Genomic DNA, 21,430 nt, shown 5'->3' with positions numbered 1-21,430 from the left:
GTGGTTGGATAGCAAGGGGAGTGCTCAGCAGTGAAAGCTTGTGTCCTCTCCCCCTATAGCCTGTGACTTGTTCGTGCTCTCAGCCAGGGAGGGCTGAGTTAAGGTAAGGGAAAAAAAGGATGTTAAAAGAGTAGGAAAGTTCAGTCTCCCTCGCAGGGGTCCCTCTCCAGTCTCTCTTTTTCTGCGGAGCTTTTGCCTCTTGGTGAAGTGAGCTCGTGGCTTTTCTTTTGAAATTGCTTTGGAAAACTTTTCCATCGATAATTTTTGCATGTTACTTCGATGGGTCCCTCTTCGTTTCCCCTTAGCTCTCAGTCACGTTTTTTGGCGGTTCAGTAAGTTATTTTCACTTCAGTTCCCCCCCATGGTGGCGCTGCCTTGGTGCCCGCTGGCATCGGTTGCCCACTATCATCACCTGTTGTTTTTTTTCCCTCTGTGTTGATATCTGCATGGCCTCATCCAATTTCCAATGGTGTCCCCAGTGCCCAAGGACTATGTCCATCACGCACGATGTGTGTATCCTCTGCTTGGGGGCATCACATGACGTCCGGGGTTGCCGCTTGTGCAACCAGATGACCTCGAGGGGGCGTCATGCTCAACTCGACTAGATGGAGAATCTCCAGGTCGGAAAATTCTGAGCCATCGACATCGGCATAGATGGCATCAGCACTAAAGGACCTTGGAGCCGCACTGATGGACACCAAGCTATCGACATCGGCGGGACTGTCAGTCCCATTGATGCCATTGGCGGATAAGGGTGCCAGGGACTGGCCCATGTCAGGCTGTTTCAGGTCGAGGATATTGGGTTCGTAATTGTAATCTTCACCGGGGAAAGACTGGGCCGAGCACCGAGGGATGCCGAGGAAGAATTGGCACCGGTCACCTTTGATGTACGGTGCCGGGCTCAGGATGATGCTGGCGCATGACATGATGCTTCCTAAGCGACCCTGCGACGAGGTGCATCCATCTTCCATCAATGCTGGGGGTCCATGCTGGTCTCCACTGGTTCTGGTGTTAGTTGCCAATCCAAGTCAGGAATCAGAGGAAGATCTGGCCACCCCTCCTGCCTCCCAGTCAGTTTTGACATTGTCAACTTTCAAGGAGGAGTTGGAGCACAGAGTCCAGCTGGCGGTTGAGCGGGCCCTGCGGAGCATCAAGGCAGTAGCACTGATAGTGCTGATACCCATGCTTTCCCTGCTGGAACTGCTGCTGGAATGGCTCAGTATGCTCATCTGTGTGTTACCAACCCAATTGATGTCGGTTCCCAGGACGTTCAGGTGCTTGTTGCCGGTTCCTCTGAGAAGGAAGCTCCGTCGGGGCCAGCAGGAGCACCGAGGCCTACAGCCGCTGTCCAGCTGTGCTGGGGCTGGCACCAATGCCACCGGCTCTGATACCTCTGAATGAAGGCCGAGCACCTAGGGCCCCATCCCCTGTGGATTACTGTGAGGATGAGGCCCTGTATGACCCCTGGGAGGATGACTCTACAGAATCCTCTCAGAACTATCTCCTCCAGAGAAAGACCTTCACAGGTTTTGTGAGGGCAATGGCTGAGGCTATCCCTTTTCAGTTGATGATGATGGAGGAGGATGTCAGGCACAAGATGCTGGAAATCTTCCAGTTCATGGAGGCTCCTAAAGAGATCGTGGTGGTTCGAGTGCATGAGATCTTTAGGAGTTGCTGCTGAGCATCTAGGAGCACCCCGTCACAGTATCTCCCATAAACAGGAAGGCAGATGGTGTTTACCTTGTCCAACAAGCTACCGGATTTGAAAAGCATCAGCTGTCACACCAGTCAATAGTGATCGAATCAGCTCTCAAGAGGGCCATGCCTCAGCACCCCGGAGAAGGATCATAGAGTGATGGACGCTCTTGGGAGGAAAGTATTCCAGGGGGCCATTGCCCATATTGCCTCCTACCATACCAGCTCTATAGGAGCCATTACGCGCACAACCTCTGGAAGCAGGTGCAGGAGGCGGCCGAGTGACTGCCTAAATATCAACAAGACACCTTCTTGTTGTTGGTGTGTCAGGACCTGGAGTGTGGAAAACATGAGGTTCGGTCAACCTATGATGTTTTCGAGATGGCAGCAAGAGTCTGCAGCAGGAACCGGCACCCGCAGAATGGCATGGCTGCAAGCCTTGGATCTCTGACTGCAGGTACAGGAAAGACTCGCTGACCTGCCATGTACAGGAGGAAATCTCTTCAGATATAAGGTGAGGAATGCAGTGGCCCAGTTGCGGGATCACCATGAGAACCTCCAGCATCTCTCCGCCAGAACTTCAGACTCACCCTCCTCAGGAGGTCTGCGAGGCAGGTTCAGAGGCAGTCTTTCTACCGCCAGAGGAAGTATTGTCCTCCAACTCCTCGCTCCTGTCCGCAGAGGGTAGCCATCCCAGGCAACAGAGAGCTCCCAAGCCCTACCGGCTCCCCAGCAAAATCCTAGGACAGGGTTTTGACTGGATCATAGGGAGCATGAGCCAGCCACCTATACCCAAGATGTTGAACTCTCCGATCAAGGGCAGGCTACGGTTCTTTGCAGATCTGTGGCCAAGAATAACCTTGGACAATTGGGTTCTATCCATCAGCCGTTAAGGGTACCAATTGAATTTACTGGGTGTCCCGCCAAATTGCCCTCCGTGCCCATTTTGGGAGCCTATAGCACATCAGGAAGTACTGTTACAGGAGCGGTCAAATTTGTCCCACTAAGGAAAAGAGGGCAGGGATTCTACTCCCAGTACTTCCTGATTCCAAAGAGAACAGGGGAGAGACTCCGTCCCATCCTAGACCTGAGAGCCTTGAGCAAGTTTCTCAAAAAGGAAAAGTTCAGGATAGTTTTGCTGGGCACCCTGATTCCCCTTCTGCAAAAAGGGGACTCGCTATGCTCCCTCTATTTAAAGCAGGGGTCCCCAACCACCGGTCCGCGGACCTGGACCGGGCCGTGGGAGTTTTTTGCCGGTCCGCGGCGCCGCCAAGTACCGGCAGGTGTGTCGTGCGCTCCCGGTCTCTCCCGCTGCTCTTCCTTCCCTGCTGCCGTTGCCGCTGGGCTATCAGCACGTTCAAGCCCAGCTGGAACGGCAGCGGTGCAAAAAAAAAAAAAAGCTGTGGCATCCGCGGCTGGCCTTTTCTTCTTCCCGCCCCCCCCCTCCCTCTGACCCGGAACAGGAAGTGATACGCGGTGCACGGGAAGGAGAAATAGCCGTGCCGCATGAAAAAATAGCAGCGGCGACAGCAGCATCGGCCCCCGAGCAATCGAAGCAGCTGATAATAGGTAAAGGAGACAGCAGCGTGAGCCTCCCGCGGCCGATGGGATTCTTCTTTCTTGGCCTGCGGGGGCTGGAGGAGGTGGTGCAGCTACCATTTGTGCTGGGGGGGGGGGGAGAGAGGAAGTGAGTGAGAGAAAGAGAGAGAAGCAGGCAGCCAGCATGTGTGTGATTGACTGGTCAGAGAGCTGATGTGTGTGTGTATGTGAGAGACAATGAAAGTGATTGCTCAGGGAGATGACTGATGTGTATGTGAGAGTGTGAGACATTAGTCAGGGAGGTGACTGATGTGTGTGTGTGAGAGAGAAAAAGCATGGAAGTGAGAAGTCTGGGTATGTGAGAAAGCATGGGCGTAAGAAGCCTGGTGTTGTGGGGGTGAAAGAAAGCATGGGAGTGAGAAACCTGGGTGAGTGTGCATGCATGAGAGAGAGAGACTGCTTGGTAAGGTGACGGTGTGTGTGAGAGAAAAAGACTGGTGTGTGAGAGAATGTGATTCAGGGAATGAGAAGCCTGTGCACGTGGAGAGTGAGCATGGAAATGAGAGAGACTGGTTGTGTGTAACAGAAAGTGATTATGGGAATGAGAAGCCTGTGCATGTGAAGAGAAGTGAGCATGGGAGTGAGAAACCTGGGTGTGTGTGAGACACAGCATAGGAGGGAGAAGCCTGTATATCTGAAAGAGAACATGGGAGTGGGAAGCCTGTGTGTGTGTGTATGCATGAGCGAGATCAGGTGACTGGTGTGTGTGTGTGTGTGTGTGTGAGAGAGAGAGAGAGAAATAAAGTGATTATGGGAATGAGAAGCCTGTGCATGTGAAGAGTGAGCATGGGAGTGAGAAACCTGGGTGTGTGTGAGACACATCATGGGAGGGAGAAGCCTGTATATCTGAAAGAGAACATGGGAGTGAGAGACTGGTGAGTGTGTGTATGTGTGTGAGAGAGAGAGACACAGAGAAAGTGATTATGAGAGTGAGAAGCCCATATATGTAAGTAGAACACAGGAGTGGGAAGCCTGTGTGTGTGTGTGTATGGCATGAGAGAAACTGTTCAGGAAGGTGACTGGTGTGTGTGTGTGTGTGCCAAAGACTGTTTGGGAGGTGATTGGTGTGTGAGAGACAGAAACTGGTCATGGGGGCATGACTGGTATGGTGTGTGTGTGAGTCATGGGCACTAAGGAAGAGGACCATAAGTATAGAGCTTAGCTTCTACTGCTGCTTCTGGTGTGTGCCACGGCCTGCAGGGAAGGGGAGTAGGACAGCTGCTGGAGGGGGTAAGTAAAAGTGGCTTTTTAAGTTTATTTTTCTTGACTGCCATTTTAATTGTGTGATGTCTGCTTTTTTGAAATATTTTATTGGTGTTTGGAGAATGTTTAATAGTTTTTATGAGTTTTTAATTGTTGGATGTTATTCTGTTCATAGCTGTTTTGAAACATTTATTCTGCTTATTAGTATAGTTTTACAATTATTTCTGTGTGGGGATCTATAGCTGCTTGCTAGTTCTGTTTTCCTAATAAGAGGTGTATTGGTTTTTAGGACCTGATTTAATATTTGTAGTGTTGCCTTTTCATAGATAGGGTTGCTCCTGTTTGAGTGTATTCCATAATAGAGGTGTAACTGTGTGCAGATTAGTTTATGTGCATTACTACAGATCCTGGGAGTATGTTAGGTCGGTTCTGTGTCTGTTACCGAGATGAAATATTTTGCTAGCATGTAAGCGTTTGTATCGGTCTTATTTGTTGTGTTTTCTCAAGAGGACATGCATTGGTGGCAAACTGCTGTCTTTTCATAAGTAGGGCTATTGAGCCTGGAAGTAGAAGGAGTTTGAGTTACTGTTACTGAGATGTCACCAGAACCAGAATATCTTTTTTGTAGGGTGAGTTGTATGGGGAATGTCATAATTCTGCTTTACATCCATTATTGTGGGTCAGGGGGGTTCCCGTGGATACAAACTGTACTTTTACATCTAGCCCCATGACGATCATGGGTCAGTGTGCCATGCATATGAGAACCTATGGTGAGTTGAGTCACATTCACATTATAAATGTCATAATTAAATGATAAGTGTGCACTAAAATCCAACCCCCTCCATAACCCCACCCTCATATGACCAAAGTCCCGCCCCTGCCCCGCCCTGCCGGGCCATGGAAAAATGGTCTTGCTTGAAGCCGGTCCCTGGTGCAAAAAAGGTTGGGGACCACTGATTTAAAGGACGCATAAGACTAATCCCTCAGAACGTGAAATCACCCTCCAACCTCGAAATCGGCCTCTTCAAATCTAACCGACTACAGATCTGCCTAATTTACTCCCCTCCAGGACAGCTGGATTCAGATCCATCTCCCCTCATTGAACTCATCGCCAAACACATTAACTTTGATTCCCCAGCTATCATCTTGGGAGACTTCAACCTACACGTTGATACGAATCCACCTTCCCCAAACTGCGAAACTCTTCTGTCCTCCTTCAAGGCCATGGGTTTCAACCAAACTATCAACAGCCCCACCCACAAAGCAGGCCACACCTTGGACCTCATTTTCATAAACTTGGGCCTCACACCTATTTCCCCCCTGCACCCCAGTCCCGTGGTCTGACCACTCGATGATCACCACAGTCCTCTCAATAAAGGATAACCCCACCACCTCCATCCCCACAACCACCATTCACTACAGAAAACCCTGTTTTATGGACAACCTCAGCTCCCACCTAACTATGGAATTACAAAACCTAAACCTCTCTGACGCAGACTCAGCCCTCGCTTCTTGGCTGGAAATTACTAACTCCGTGGCGAATAAAATATGCCCTCTGACAACAAAAGAATTAAACCCAGCCCTTAAGAACAAAAAACCTTGGTTCACACCTGAACTAAAAATGCTAAAACAAGAACTTAGACGCAAAGAACTCAAATGGCGCAAGGAGACCACCCAAGCTGCTCTATTAGCCTACAAAGATTCCATGCACAGCTACAGGGCGTCCATTCTACGCACTAACAGATTTTTACGCTCGGAAAATACACGACTTCCTCTTTGACGCTAAGGCCCTGTTTTCATACGTGTCAGATCTCACGAATCCCACCCCACCTTCCATCCCAGATGATCAAGCCCAAATCAAATCAACTGAACTTGCATCGTTCTTCAAGAAGAAAGTTGCCAACCTCATAGCCCCACTCATTGTCTCCAACATTCAGCCCCCTCCTCCATACTCCTCCTCCAACAATAACAAGAAACCAATCTTGGAGTCATTCGAACCTACCTCATCCCTCGAAATCGAATCCTTACTGACGAGCATGAAACCCTCTTCTCACCCGTCTGACCACATCCCCTCAAAACTATTGCTCACAATTCTAAAAACCATCTCCAAACCTCTGGCTGAAATTATGAATTGCTCCCTGGCCCAAGGATCAGTACCCAACTCTCTGAAACTCGCCACCCTTAAACCGCTATTAAAAAAAACCCAATCTGGATCCAGCAAACCCCGCTAACTTTCGCCCCATTGCCAACCTCCCTTTCATCACTAAAATAATGGAGAAACTCGTCAACACCCAACTCTCAGACTACCTAGATGACCACAAGATACTATACCCCTCTCAGTTCGGATTCAGGAGATCACTAAACACCGAATCCCTCCTAATCTCGCTCACGGATAGCATACTTATGGGCCTAGACAAAGGACAACCATTTCTTCTGGCACTGCTTGACATATCAGCAACCTTTGACACTGTGAATCACTCAACTCTCATCGACAGACTCTCAGACATCGGCATCTCTGGAACTGCCCTCAACTGGTTCAAGTCCTTTCTCAATAACCAAAATTACAAGGGCAGAATTAGCAACAAAGAATCCCACTCCATCAGTACCATGCTTGGAGTCCCCCAGGGATCATCCCTCTCCCCGACGCTCTTCAACATTTATCTCCTGCCCTTATGCCAACTCCTCGCCGATCTGAAGTTAACCCATTTTATCTATGCCGATGACGTACAGATCCTCATTCCGATTACAGAATCCATTTCCAAAACCCTCTCCTTTTGGAACAGCTGCCTACATTCCATCAACCTCCTCCTCTCCAGTCTCAATCTAGTCCTGAATACAACCAAAACGGAACTCCTCTTCATCGAGCCGGAATACAACAACCTCGCTACCAACAACCACCTCACCTCCTCAAAGATCTCAACGGCTCAAGTGAGAGACCTCGGCGTCATTTTGGACAACCACTTATCATTAAAAACATTCGTCAACAATAAAACAAAAGAATGCTTCCACAAACTTCAAGTATTCCACACATTAAGAAAGGTGGAAAGAAGGCAAAACAATTACCGGCATGGTTAAAAGGGGAGGTGAAAGAAGCTATTTTAGCCAAAAGATCTTCATTCAAAAATTGGAAGAAGGATCCAACAGAAGAAAATAGGATAAAGCATAAACATTGTCAAGTTAAATGTAAGACATTGATAAGACAGGCTAAGAGAGAATTTGAAAAGAAGTTGGCTGTAGAGGCAAAAACTCACAGTAAAAACTTTTAAAATATATCCGAAGCAGAAAGCCTGTGAGGGAGTCAGTTGGACCGTTAGATGATCGAGGGGTTAAAGGGGCACTTAGAGAAGATAAGGCCATCGCGGAAAGATTAAATGATTTCTTTGCTTCGGTGTTTACTGAAGAGGATGTTGGGGAGGTACCCATAATGGAGAAGGTTTTCATGGGTAATGATTCAGATGGACTGAATCAAATCACGGTGAACCTAGAAGATGTGGTAGACCTGATTGACAAACTGAAGAGTAGTAAATCACCTGGACCGGATGGTATACACCCCAGAGTTCTGAAGGAACTAAAAAATGAAATTTCAGACCTATTAGTAAAAATGTGTAACCTATCATTAAAATCATCCATGGTACCTGAAGACTGGAAGATAGCAAATGTAACCCCAATATTTAAAAAGGGCTCCAGGGGTGATCCGAGAAACTACAGACCGGTTAGCCTGACTTCAGTGCCAGGAAAAATAGTGGAAAGTGTTCTAAACATCAAAATCACAGAATATATAGAAAGACATGGTTTAATGGAACAAAGTCAGCATGGCTTTACCCAGGGCAAGTCTTGCCTCACAAACATTAAGCCTTATACTTCACTTTGATACAGCTCCAACACTACTCTCTGCATCAATGGCAGGGGTGGAAGGAAATTAGAATTAAAAAGCTACCAATAAGGGCCCTGAACTCAGCAGTCTGAGTAACAGATAAGTATGAGAAAATAAGTGTGAAAGCTTGCTGGGCAGACTGGATGGGCCTATTGGTCGTCTTCTGCCATCATTTCTATGTTTCTATAATGTATGGAAAGAGCCAAGAAAACTGAAAGTGGACATAGCCATGGGGCCTGATGAGGTTCACCCCAAAATACTGAAGGAACTCAGAGATGTGCTGGTGGGTCCACTGTGTGACCTGTTCAATAGATCCTCGGAAAAGGATGTAGTTCCTAGTGACTGGAGAAGAGCGGTGGTGGTCCCGCTTTACAAAAGTGGGAGCAGAGAAGAGGCTGGAAACTACAGGCCGGTTAGCATTATCTTGGTGTTGGGAAAATTAATGGAGACTCTGCTGAAGGAAAGGATAGTGAACTGCCTACAGTTCGGTGGGTTGCTCGATCAAAAGCAGCATGGATTCATCAGGGGAAGGTCCTGTTAGAAGAATTTAATTGATTTCTTTGATTGGGTGACGAGAACTGGACCAGGGAAGAGCGCTCAATGTAATTTACTTGGATTTTAGAAAAGCTTTTGATAATGGTCCCACATAGAAGACTCATCAACAAAATGAGAAGCTTGGGAATCAGATCCAATTTGATGGCATGGATTACACACTGGTTGACGGATAGAAGACAGTGGGTGATGGTAAATGGAACCTACTCTGAAGAGAGAGTGGTGTTAAGTGGAGTGCCACAGGGATCGATGTTGGGACCGGTTCTATTCAACATCTTTGTGAGTGACATTGTGGAATGTAAAGTTTGTCTATTTGCGGATGATACTAAGATCTGCAATAGAGTGGACATGCCGGAAGGAGTAGAGAGAATGAGATGGGATTTAAGGAAGCTGGAAGAGTGGTTGAAGATATGGCAACTGGGATTCAGTGCCAAGAAGTGCAGAATCATGAATCTGGGGGTGTGGCAATCTGAAAGAACTGTATTTGTTGTGGGATGAAGGGCTGATGTGCATGGAGCAGGAGAGACCTTGGGGTGATAGTGTCTAAAGACCTGAAGTCGATGAAGCAATGTGACACGGTGTAAGCCAAAACCAGAAGAATGCTAGGCTGCATAGAGAGAAGAATATCTAGTAAGAAAAGGGAAGTGATAATCCCCCTTGTACAGGTCCTTGGTGAGGCCTCGCCTGGTCCTACTGTGTACAGTTGTGGAGACCATATCTCAAAGAAGACAGAGACAGGATGGAGGCTGTCCAGAGAACCAAAATGGTGGGTGGTCTCCATCATGAGAACATAACAAGAATATGCCATACTGGGTCAGACCAAGGGTCCATCAAGCCCAGCACCCTGTTTCCAACAGTGGCCAATCCAGGATATAAGAACCTGGCAAGTACCCAAAAACTAAGTCTATTCCATGTTACCGTTGCTAATAATAGCGGTGGTTATTTATATAAGTCAACTTAATTAATAGCAGGTAATGGACTTCCTGTCCAAGAACTTATCCAATCCTTTTTTAAACACAGCTATACTAACTGCAATAACCACATCCTCTGGCAACAAATTCCAGAGTTTAATTGTGCGTTGAGTGAAAAAGAACTTTCTCCGATTAGTTTTAAATGTGCCACATGCTAACTTCATGGTGCACCCTAGTCTTTCTATTATCCGAAAGAGTAACAAACCGATTCACATCTACCCGTTCTAGACCTCTCATGATTTTAAACACCTCTATCATATCCCCCCTCAGTCATCTCTTCTCCAAGCTGAAAAGTCCTAACCTCTTTAGTCTTTCCTCATAGGGGAGTTGTTCCATTCCCCTTATCATTTTGGTAGCCCTTCTCTGTACCTTCTCCATCGCAATTATATCTTTTTTGAGATGCGGCGACCAGAATTGTACACAATATTCAAGGTGCGGTCTCACCATGGAGCGATACAGAGGCATTATGACATTTTCCGTTTTATTCACCATTCCCTTTCTAATAGTTCCCAACATTCTGTTTGCTTTTTTGACTGCCGCAGCACACTGAACCGACGATTTCAATGTGTTATCCACTATGACACCTAGATCTCTTTCTTGGGTAGTAGCACCTAATATGGAGCCTAACATTGTGTAACTATAGCGTGGGTTATTTTTCCCTATATGCATCACCTTGCACTTGTCCACATTAAATTTCAACTGCCATTTAGATGCCCAATTTTCCAGCCTCACAAGGTCTTCCTGCAATTTATCACAATCTGCTTGTGAATTAACTACTCTGAATAATTTTGTATCATCTGCAAATTTGATTACCTCATTTGTCATATTTCTTTCCAGATCATTTATAAATATATTGAAAAGTAAGGGTCCCAGTACAGATGCCTGAGGCACTCCACTGCTCACTCCCTTCCACTGAGAAAATTGTCCATTTAATCCTACTCTCTGTTTCCTGTCTTTTAGCCAGTTTGTAATCCACGAAAGGACATCGCCACATATCCCTTGACGTTTTACTTTTCCTAGAAGCCTTTCATGAGGAACTTTTTCAAACGCCTTCTGAAAATTCAAGTACACTACATCTACCGGTTCATCTTTATCCACAAGTTTATTAACTCCTTCAAAAAAGTGAAGCAGATTTGTGAGGCAAGACTTGCCTTGGGTAAAGCCATGTTGACTTTGTTCCATTAAACCATGTCTTTCTATATGTTCTGTGATTTTGATGTTTAGAACACTTTCCACTATTTTTCCTGGCACTGAAGTCAGGCTAACCAGTCTGTAATTTCCTGGATCGCCCCTGGAGCCCTTGTTAAATATTGGGGTTACATTTGCTATCCTCCAGTCTTCAGGTACCATGGATGATTTTAATGATAGGTTACACATTTTTACTAATAGGTCTGAAATTTCATTTTTTAGTTCCTTCAGAACTCTGGGGTGTATACCATCCGGTCCAGGTGATTTACTACTCTTCAGTTTATCAATCAGGTCTACCACATCTTCTATGTTCACCGTCATTTGGTTCAGTCCATCTGAATCATTACCCATGAAAACCTTCTCTAGTACGGGTACCTCCCCAACATCCTCTTCAGTAAACACTGAAGAAAAGAAATTGTTTAATCTTTCCGCAATGGCCTTATCTTCTCTAAGTGCCCCTTTAACCCCTCGATCATGTAACGATCCAACTGACTCCCTCACAGGCTTTCTGCTTCGGATATATTTTTAAAAGTTTTTACTGTGAGTTTTTGCCTCTACGGCCAACTTCTTTTCAAATTCTCTCGTAGCCTGTCTTATCAATGTCTTACATTTAACTTGCCAACATTTATGCATTATCCTATTTTCTTCTGTTGGATCCTTCCAATTTTTGAATGAAGATCTTTTGGCTAAAATAGCTTCTTTCATCTCCCCGTTTAACCATGCTGGTAATCGTTTTGCCTGTTTTCCACCTTTCTTAATGTGTGGAATACATCTGGATTGTGCTTCTAGGATGGTATTTTTTAACAATGACCACGCCTCTTGCACACTTTTTACTTTTGTAGGTGCTCCTTTCAGTGTTTTTCTAACAATTTTTCTCATTTTATCAAAGTTTCCCTTTTGAAAGTTTAGCACGAGAGCCGTGGATTTGCTTACTGTCCCCCTTCCAGTCATTAATTCAAATTTGATCATATTATGATCACTATTGCCAAGCGGCCCCACCACTGTTACCTCTCTCACCAGATCCTGTGCTCCACTGAGAATTAGGTCTAAAATTTCTCCCTTTCTCGTCGGTTCCTGAACCAATTGCTCCATAAAGCTATAATTTATTCCATCCAGGAACTGTATCTCTGTAGCATGTCCGGATAATACATTTGCCCAGTCAATATTGGGATAATTGAAGTCTCCCATTATTACCGAGCTACCAATTTGGTTAGCTTCCCTAATTTCTCTTAGCATTTCACTGTCAGTCTCACCATCTTGACCAGGTGGATGGTAACATACTCCTATCAATATAGTCTTCCCCGACACACAAGGGATTTCTACCCATAAAGATTCAATTGTGCATTTAGTCTCATGCAGGATGTTTTTTCCTGTTGGACTCTATGCCATCCCGGACATAAAGCGCCACACCGCCTCCCGGGTGCTCCTCTCTATCATTGCGATATAATTTGTACCCCGGTATAGCACTGTCCCATTGGTTGTCCTCCTTCCACCATATCTCTGAGATGCCAATTAAGTCTATGTCATCTATGTCATAGTCACACCCTATCAGCTCAAAGCTGGGGGTACCTCAAGGATCATCCCTTTCACCCACACTTTTCAATATTTATCTTCTCCCACTCTGTCACCTACTAACTAACCTCAAGCTAACACACTTCCTATACGAGGATGACATACAAATACTCATCCCTATAGCGGAATCTCTTCACAAAACTTGGTTTTTCTGGACCAACTGCCTCTCAGCAATCAACAACCTTCTCTCCAGCCTCAACCTGGTATTAAACACCAACAAAACTGAAATCCTCCTGATAGCTCCTGAAAACTACATTCCGTTCTTCCCTCCAACTTCTAGCCAAGGTTCTATCACCGCAACTGACCTCTCCTCGCAAGTAAGAGACCTGGGTGTGCTACTAGATAACCGACTCAACCTCAGCAAGTTCATAAACAACACTACAAAAGAATGCTTCTTTAAATTGCAGGTTCTAAAAAGATTAAAACCACTTTTACACTTCCGAGACTTCCGCCTGGTACTACAATCCATCATCCTCCCTAAAGTGGATTATTGCAACTCACTCCTTCTGGGCCTTCCCGCTAGCACCATCAAACCACTTCAGATGGTCCAGAATGCGACAGCCAGAATTCTTACAAACGCCAACAGAAGGGAACATATCACCCCCATCCTCCAACACCTTCACTGGTTGCCGATTAAATACAGGATTCACTTTAAAGCCCTTATGATGATACACAAGGCCTTGCACAACATCTCCCCTCTCAACCTAACTTTTCAACTGCAGCAACACATCGCTAAGAGACCGATTAGAAGTGCATACAAGAACATGCTACGCACCCAGCCGGTAAAAACCTCACTGAGGAAACGCGCTCTTTCCACTGCGGGTCCCCCACTCTGGAATTCGCTCCCGCTGGACTTGCGCCAAGAACCCTGCACTATGACTTTCAAAAAGAAGCTTAAGACTTGGCTTTTCGCCCAAGCATTCCCGGAGAACTAAGACCCGAGGAATACGACGACGTTAGAGTCTCAGGTCCCCTATCCCCCCTGTACCCATGTATTTGAGTAGTACTATTTTGCAGTTAAATTAGGCCATTTATTTATCTATAAGTTCTTTATTGTTACTTTGTTACAATGTATTTGTTACAATGTATTTCGCCCCTGAGGCAACAATTTTAGTTACTTGTAAACCGGTGTGATATGTATTTTATACAGGAACATCGGTATATAAAAATTAAAAATAAATAAATAAATACATTCTAATTCTCCCATCTTACTTCTTAGACTTCTGGCATTAGCATACAAACATTTCAAAGTTTGTTTTTTGTTTGTATTTTCATTCTGCTTTTTAATTGATAGCGATAAGTTAGAATTTTTTAGCTCAGGTGAGTTTTTAGTTACAGGCACTTGGACTACTTTTCTTATTATTGGAACCTCACTGTCGGGATGCCCTATGAGGAGAGGTTGAAGAACCTGAATGTGTATACCTTGGAGGAGAGGAGGAGCAGGGGTGATATGATACAGACCTTCAGATACTTGAAAGGTTTTAATGATCCATGGTTGTCAACAACCCTTTTCCATTGGAAACAATTTAGTAGAACTAGGGGTCATGATTTGAAACTCCAGGGAGGAAGACTTAGAACCAATGTCAGGAAATATTTCTTCACGGAGAGGGTGGTGGATGCCTGGAATGCCCTTCCAGAGGAAGTGGTGAAGACTAAAACTGTGAAGGATTTCAAAGGGGCATGAGATAAACACTGTGGATCCCTAAAGGCTAGAGGATGGGAATAAATAAAAAAGCTTGAGGGTAACCTACATGGAGCAGCAGTTACTACCCTTAATAGAAATGTGGGATAACCTGCACAGAGCAGCAGTTACTAACTTTGGAAACTTGCCTGGCAGCCTAGATGGACCATTTTGTCTTTTTCTGCTGTCATTACTATGTTACTATGTCATGAGGTACTGCAAGTGTGGACCTGTGCCCTTTCACAGGGAATGTCTCTGCGAGCAACTTACTTGCAGCCATCTCAACATGCTGGCAGACTGTTTGAGACACTCCTTCCAGCCACACGAGTAGTCCCTCAACCTGGAGGTAGCGGCCAGGATCTTTCTCCTATGGGGCACACCTGATTTGGACCTTTTCGCCTCCCCACACAATCACATGGTGAGCAAGTTCTGCTTCCTGGAAGCCGGGGATCAATCATCTGACCCACGATGATTTCTCCCTTCACTGGGGGAGGGGCCTGCTGTATGCATACCCCCTCTACCGCTCCTCTCGAGGACCCTGCTGAAGCTTCAGCAGGATAGGGAGATCATGATACTCAAGGTGCTATCTTGGCCCTGACAGTTGTGGCGCCCGCTGCTGCAGGATCTGTTGGTGTGGCCGCTCATCCGACCGGCAACGGGGCCAAATCTCATCTCGCAGCATTAGGGCACGCTGCGCCATCCGAACCTCTGGGTATTGGCCCTCACTGCATGGATGTTGAGCACATAGTCCTCCAGCCCTTGGCGCTCTCGGACTATGTCTCCCAGGTTCTTGTGGCGTCTCGCAAACCCTCCACCAGGAAGTTCTAAGGCCTGAAGTGGAAATGATTTTCCATCTGGTGTGCGGGTCATGATTTAGATCCTTTCTCATTCCCCCTTCCCTGGCTGCTGGACTACCTTTAGCACCTATCCGAATCTGGACTCCAGACCAGCTCCATCAGGGTGCATTTCAGTGCGGTCAGCATGTACCATCAAGGTGTCACTGGCAAGCCCTTATCGGTCCAGCCCTTGGTGGGCCATTTCAGGTGGGGCCTCCTCCAGTTAAAGCCCCTCTTCGGCACCCTTTTGCATCCTGGGACCTCAACGTGGTCCTCGCATGGCTCATGCAACTGCTGCAGTCCTGCAACCTGAAGTTCCTCACCTGGAAAGTCATATTCCTTATAGCAATAACTTTAGCTCATAGGGTGAGTGAGCTTTAGGCCCTGGTTACATACGCACCATACACAAAGTTCTTTCACGATCGTGTGGAATTGCGTACGCACCTGAGGTTTCTGCCTAAGGTCATGACTGATTTTCATATCAATCAGTCCATCGTTTTGCCCACCTTCTTTCTGAGGCCTCACTCCCATCCGGGAGAGCAGTCCCTTCACACCTTGGACTGTAAAAAAGCCTTGGCTTTCTATCTGAATCATACTGCCAGCCACAGACGGTCCACCCAGCTCTTCGTGTCCTTTGATTCCAACAGGCTGGGAATGGTGGACGGGAAAACAGACCTTGTCAAACTGGCTTACGGATTGCATTGCCTTCTACTATGCACAAGCGGGTCTTCCGCTAGCCGGCCGAGTGAAGGCTCACTCTGTGCGGTCTATGGCAGCGTCGGTGGCTCATTTACACACAGTCCCCATCATCAAAATCTGCCGGGCCGCAATCCTGGAGTTCTCTTCATACATTTGCGACTCATTATTGCTTGGACAGGGATGGGCGTCAGGACAGCGCCTTTGGTCAATCCGTTCTCCGCAACCTGCTCCAGACCTGAACCCAACTCTCCATGCTTCTGGGGAACCAGACAGTCCTCTGCTGACCTACATCGTTGCAGTTGTTGTTGTGCCCATTAGCACCTTGTTTGATCGCTGTTGATCTCTTCATTTAGCAGGGACAATCTGGAGCTTGGTACTCACCCACTTGTGAGAACTACCATCCTGCTTGTCCTTGGAGAAAGCACAGTTGCTTACCTGTAACAGGTGTTCTCCTAGGAGAGGCTTGCTTCCTGGGCTTGGTACTGTTAGACCTCAGGAATCCTGCCTGCCTCCTCACGGAGTTAGGTTCTCCTCTTTTTCACTTGTATTTTTTCTCTATGTTACGAGCCTGAAGGGGGACCTAACGTGGATGTGTGGATAGCGGCAGGCTGGGCATGCTCAGTCTACTGGTCAAAGCTTCTAGAAACTTTGACAACTTTTCTGTGCCGGTCTCCATCAGATGATGTCACCCACTTGTGTGGACGTACATCCTGCTGTCCTAGGAGAACACCTGTTACAGGTAAGCAACTGTGCTTTCCTAAGGGTGTTCCTGTTTCTCTGTTCTTGTTCTATAAGCAAGTTTAGGGGTGCAGGGATCTGTCTGCTACAAGACACTGCTAGCTGCCCTCCCCACCTTACTTGACAACGTGTATTCTCCCCAAAAATAGACTTTATCAGATTTGGTATGATATAACATTTAGAAAATAACAATTCCTATCTCTAACCTCCTGTTCACTAAGCATCCATTTTCCCTATAGAAAGTTCTGTATCATGGCTGGAAACAGACATGCCATAAACTTTAGCCTGTTTAATATATTAACACTTATGGGTAACTTACCCTTGGTCTAGGCTTCAGGCGATATCTCTGTTCTCCTCTGAAGCAGGCTCTGACAGGAGAGCTGGAGAATGTGGGCAGAGGAGAGGCTTGCTTCCTGGCCTTGGTACTGGCAGAGCGGGCAGGTGATCCCGGAAGGAGACTTGCTTCTGGCTTTGGTACTTGTCGGCTGTCTGGGCTTGCTCTTGCCCCTCTCTGTCTCAGATTTCGTCCTACTCTCCACACCTGAACAGGCACCTCATCTCTCTGGTCTCTGGGCCACATATATCCTTCTCCCTTCGATAGCTGGGAGTGCTGGTCTGCTTCTTACTAGCCTTTCGCTTGCAGGGATGCTCAGGATTTGCTTTCCGGGTTTTCTCCTTGGGTTCATGCTCTCTTTCTCTCTCCCTTTTTCATGGGGTCCTTCGCTTGCCTTTTTCCTCCTTTTGGTTTCAAGGTTACTGTCCCCAGGGGGTCCATTGCTTCAGCCTCCTTTTTCTTCTTCTTTGCCCCTCTATCTTATACTTACCAGCTGATGAATATGTATAACCACATGATGGATGGAGGGTCTTTTGCCACATTGCAGGTCTTTATCTCCCCTCCCCTTTACTTCAGGAAGGGTCCTGCCACATTGTAGGTCTTATTACCCTTCCTCATTTCTTCGGGGGGAGAATGGTCCTGTCTGTATGTCAAGCTGTTTTGCCACTATTATAATTTTTCTCTGACCTATGGACTCGCCTTGGTTCATCCCTGACAATGTCTGAGGAGCTTAAATCGTGTTGTCACTTTGCTTTGCTCCTATTGACACAGGAACATGTAAACAGGTACATCTGATAAGGTATCCTTCAATGTAACAGGACAAAAGTTCTTCATTTTCCACTGAGACAGTGTAGTTTTAAAATTTACCTGGTTAAAATATTGAATATGGAGGCAATGAAGACGCATCAGGCAGGTTTCATCGCAGGCAGGAAAAAGGGGCTGAGCACTCCCAAGGGTGCTCTTTTTATTGTACATTCATACAAAGGCAGATGATGTGTCATCACATGATTGGCTACTTTCCACATAGCAACAGACGTATCACTACACTATTGGCTTGGCTCAGGGGGTGTGTACAGATCATTTCATTGGCTGCTGAATTCTATACCTCCTGTCTTTGTCCTGCCTCTGACTAGTGAACACCCAGCCCTTCTTTCAGGCTATCAGGGTTAATTATAAGCCAGAGAAATACATGATAGTCAGGTATCCTCTCCTAGGCAGAGAGGCTTAAGCACAAGTGATGCTTTATTCAGCGCATAGGCCAGGGAGAAGGGAAGTTAGTGTAAAACCCTGATGAAATGGCTTGCTGGCAAAGCTTATAATTCCCACATCTCACCCTTTCTGTTTTATTTAGGCAGCTCAATAAAGCTTTAGACCCTTACTGAAATCTGTTATGTCTTGGTATGGGCTGGAAATAGGAAAAGGGGGATATGGAGGAAAAAAGCTGAGTCGGCGTGGTGTGCCAGCCGCCGATGAGCTCCTGAATCTCCACATCACCCAGAGCTGGTGCAGCGTGGTGTGCCAACCGCTGCAGGGCTCAGGATTCCCTATTAGGCATCTTACAAGACATCTTTGTACTCGGGCTGAGAGCAAGGTTTCAGTATGGATATGAGGTTGGGTATACACCGAATACAGCATCACAGGCAGATAATTAAGACAATTACAATAATTATAATAGAAATCACCCTTTTGAGACCAGAAATATCAGGGAGCCAAGACCATAGCCAATCCCATGGAGAAGTTGGTATTCTGTCTGAAAGTGGTGCATCAGCAACCATGGTTTCTATCTGCTCTATGGTATGTGTGAGGTTTGCTTTATAGTCTGATATGTACACACAGCAATGAGATCCAATTAATGCACAAACACCACCCTTTAAAGCTAAAATAGTGTCTAAGGTATAGCGGTTCTGTAATGCTACTTCTCTAATCTGAGAAACGTCTGTTGTGAGTAGTTTTAATGCATGGACTGTCTGATTAAATAGGGCAGTCGTCCAGTTAGCTAGGATGTGTAAGTCTCTGTAATTCATATCATTTGGGTTATATAACTACAAAGGGTAAATCCCTCGTCCCCTCTATACTCTCTGCACCTGCTTGGGTCTCCCACTGCACATCCTGAAATCTGCCAATTGCACATATATGTGGTATAACTATGTAAGCGTTCAGTGATTAATACAAAGGTTCGGTTACAATATGGATATTTCCCACCTGAAGCCCCTTCCCATCCCCTGTATCATAGTCCCAACAAAGAGCGGCAGTCTCTTGAATACGGCTGCCAATGGGTATTATGGTATTACCAACTGGAGAAGTAATGAAAACACCTCTCTGTAAAGGATAATTAGTCCATACTGTTAGGTTAAATGGTACAGCATGCATCAGTCGATTCAACAGGTGTGAAAAGTTCTGTGCATCGAGGATGTACATGTTGTCCTGCCAAAGTCCTTGTTCTGAAATCGCCATAGCTGGAGAAATAAGGCAAAGGAGGAGGGTGCAGAACACAATTGTTAATGAGTTGGCATTCAGGCAAGAAAAGGCGGCTAATAAGTTCTCTGGAGTTTTCTCAAGGCCTTGCTGTTCCAAGAGTTGTGCAGATTGGTTGGATAGGGCCTTGATCTGTCCCCAGGTCATGTGGTGCTGCTTTTTGCAAGGAGTCCGGTCTTTGTCCTTCTGAGGGCTGTGGAGGCTCAGGGAGAAGTTATTTATTTATTTATTTATTTATTTATTGGTTTTTATATACCGCCGCTCATCAGAGATATCACGTCGGTGTACATAGAACAAAATCCGCAATTGCGTTTTACATAAAACAGTAAGAAAAACAACTGAGAAAACTTTACATTAAACGTTTAAATGCAACAACAACAAAACAATTTATAAAATATAAATAGATATATAATGATAATATTATATAAAGTAGTTATAACATTACAATTTATAACAGAGTCAAGGGAGAATAAAGGGGGGGGCAAGGGAAGGAGAGGATAAAAATTTGGGTAGGGGAGGAAGAGAGAAAGGTGTGAGGGGAAGGGATTATATACAAGTGGGGCTGCAAATGAGCAAATTCTTCAGTTTTATAAATGGAAAGGAAGGAGCTAGAGTGAAAAAGGTAGGAAAGAGCCTAGTGTTGGCTGTTGTAAAGAGGAGGTGTGAGAGGTTAGAGGAAAAGGGGGGTGTCGTCTTCCGAGGCTAAACTTAATGGAAAAGAGAGAGAGAGGAGGTAGAGGTAGAGAGGAGAGGGAGAAGGGAGTAAAGCAAGAACATGTGCAGATCATGTGTAGGCTTTTGTGAATAGCCATGTCTTGAGCTTTTGTTTAAAGGTTTTTGGAGACAGTTCCAGGCGTAAGTCAGTAGGCATAGAATTCCATAGCATAGGGCCAGCTAGGGATATGGCACGAGCTTTGGTGGATACATGTTTGAAGTGTTTTGGTGAGGGGGTTTGCAGGGTGGCTATGTAAGGTTTTCTAGTAGGCCTGCTGGAGTTCTTGAATTGAAAGGAATTGGAGGGCCAGTTCTTGAGTTGAAAGGAATTGGAGGGCCAGTTCATTTCTGGGTTATGGAGGGATTTGTGGATAAGTGATAATATCTTGTACTGTATACGATAATGGATAGGGAGCCAGTGTAGCTCTTTAAGTATAGGAGTGATGTGTTCTTTGATGGGCGTATTCGTGAGGATACGAGCTGCAGTATTTTGTAAGATTTGTAGTGGGTGTATGGCATTTTTAGGCAGGCCCACTAGCAAAGCTAGTTGGGGATCAGGTCCTGTAGACCTGGACACCTTTCCATCTTTCCACGGCTTGATATAATGGCTTGAAACCCAAAGTGGATCTGTGGGAGCAAGCAGAGAAGCATATCCTCGTTCCCCATTTTAAAGGAACGGAACTGTACCAGACATTAAATATTCTATACAAAACTGATGGCTGTGGGTGACTAACCCTAGTCCCATAATGATTACCCATGGCTGTGGTCTTATTTGAATTTGATATGTTTTTAGATGATTTAAAGTAAACAATACTTTGTTCAGCCAGTCCTGTTTAGTGGGAAGTCCAGGGGCAATCCCTGCTTTTTATTTGTGGTTTTCAAGGGTAATTTTTAGGGTGTGGTTGGCTCGCTCCACAATGGCTTGTCCTGTGGTGTTGTAGGGGATGCCAAATACGTATTTAATGTTCAATTATTGACAAAATTCATGCAAAGGGAATGGCTGCAGTAAATAGAGCCATTATTAGTTTTCAGAACAGAGGGTAACCCCATTATCAAGAAAGTTTTTATACAGTGATCAATTTTCATTCAGTAAAATAGCATACATGTAAATTAATCATCTAAAGGAAAAGTCATTTGCAGTAAGCTGAATCACAAATGACAAGTATTTTAGACATTACATTAAACATATGTTACACAAGACTAACACATATTCATATTCATTCATCCTGCACATATTCATTTACATAAAACATATTCATCCATCCTGCAAATATTCATTCATAGTCTTCTTGACATCAA

General features: G+C 45.6%; 1 protein-coding gene across 6 annotated transcripts in view; it reads left to right on the top strand.

Annotated features, from left to right (window-relative positions):
• Positions 1-21,430, top strand: part of TMCO1 (transmembrane and coiled-coil domains 1) — a 526,809-nt gene that overhangs the window by 295,986 nt on the left and 209,393 nt on the right. The window lies entirely within an intron of this gene.

This window comes from Rhinatrema bivittatum, chromosome 10 (genome assembly GCF_901001135.1).
Source record: "Rhinatrema bivittatum chromosome 10, aRhiBiv1.1, whole genome shotgun sequence".
NCBI lineage: Eukaryota > Metazoa > Chordata > Amphibia > Gymnophiona > Rhinatrematidae > Rhinatrema > Rhinatrema bivittatum.
This window is presented reverse-complemented; position numbering and strand designations above follow the sequence as displayed.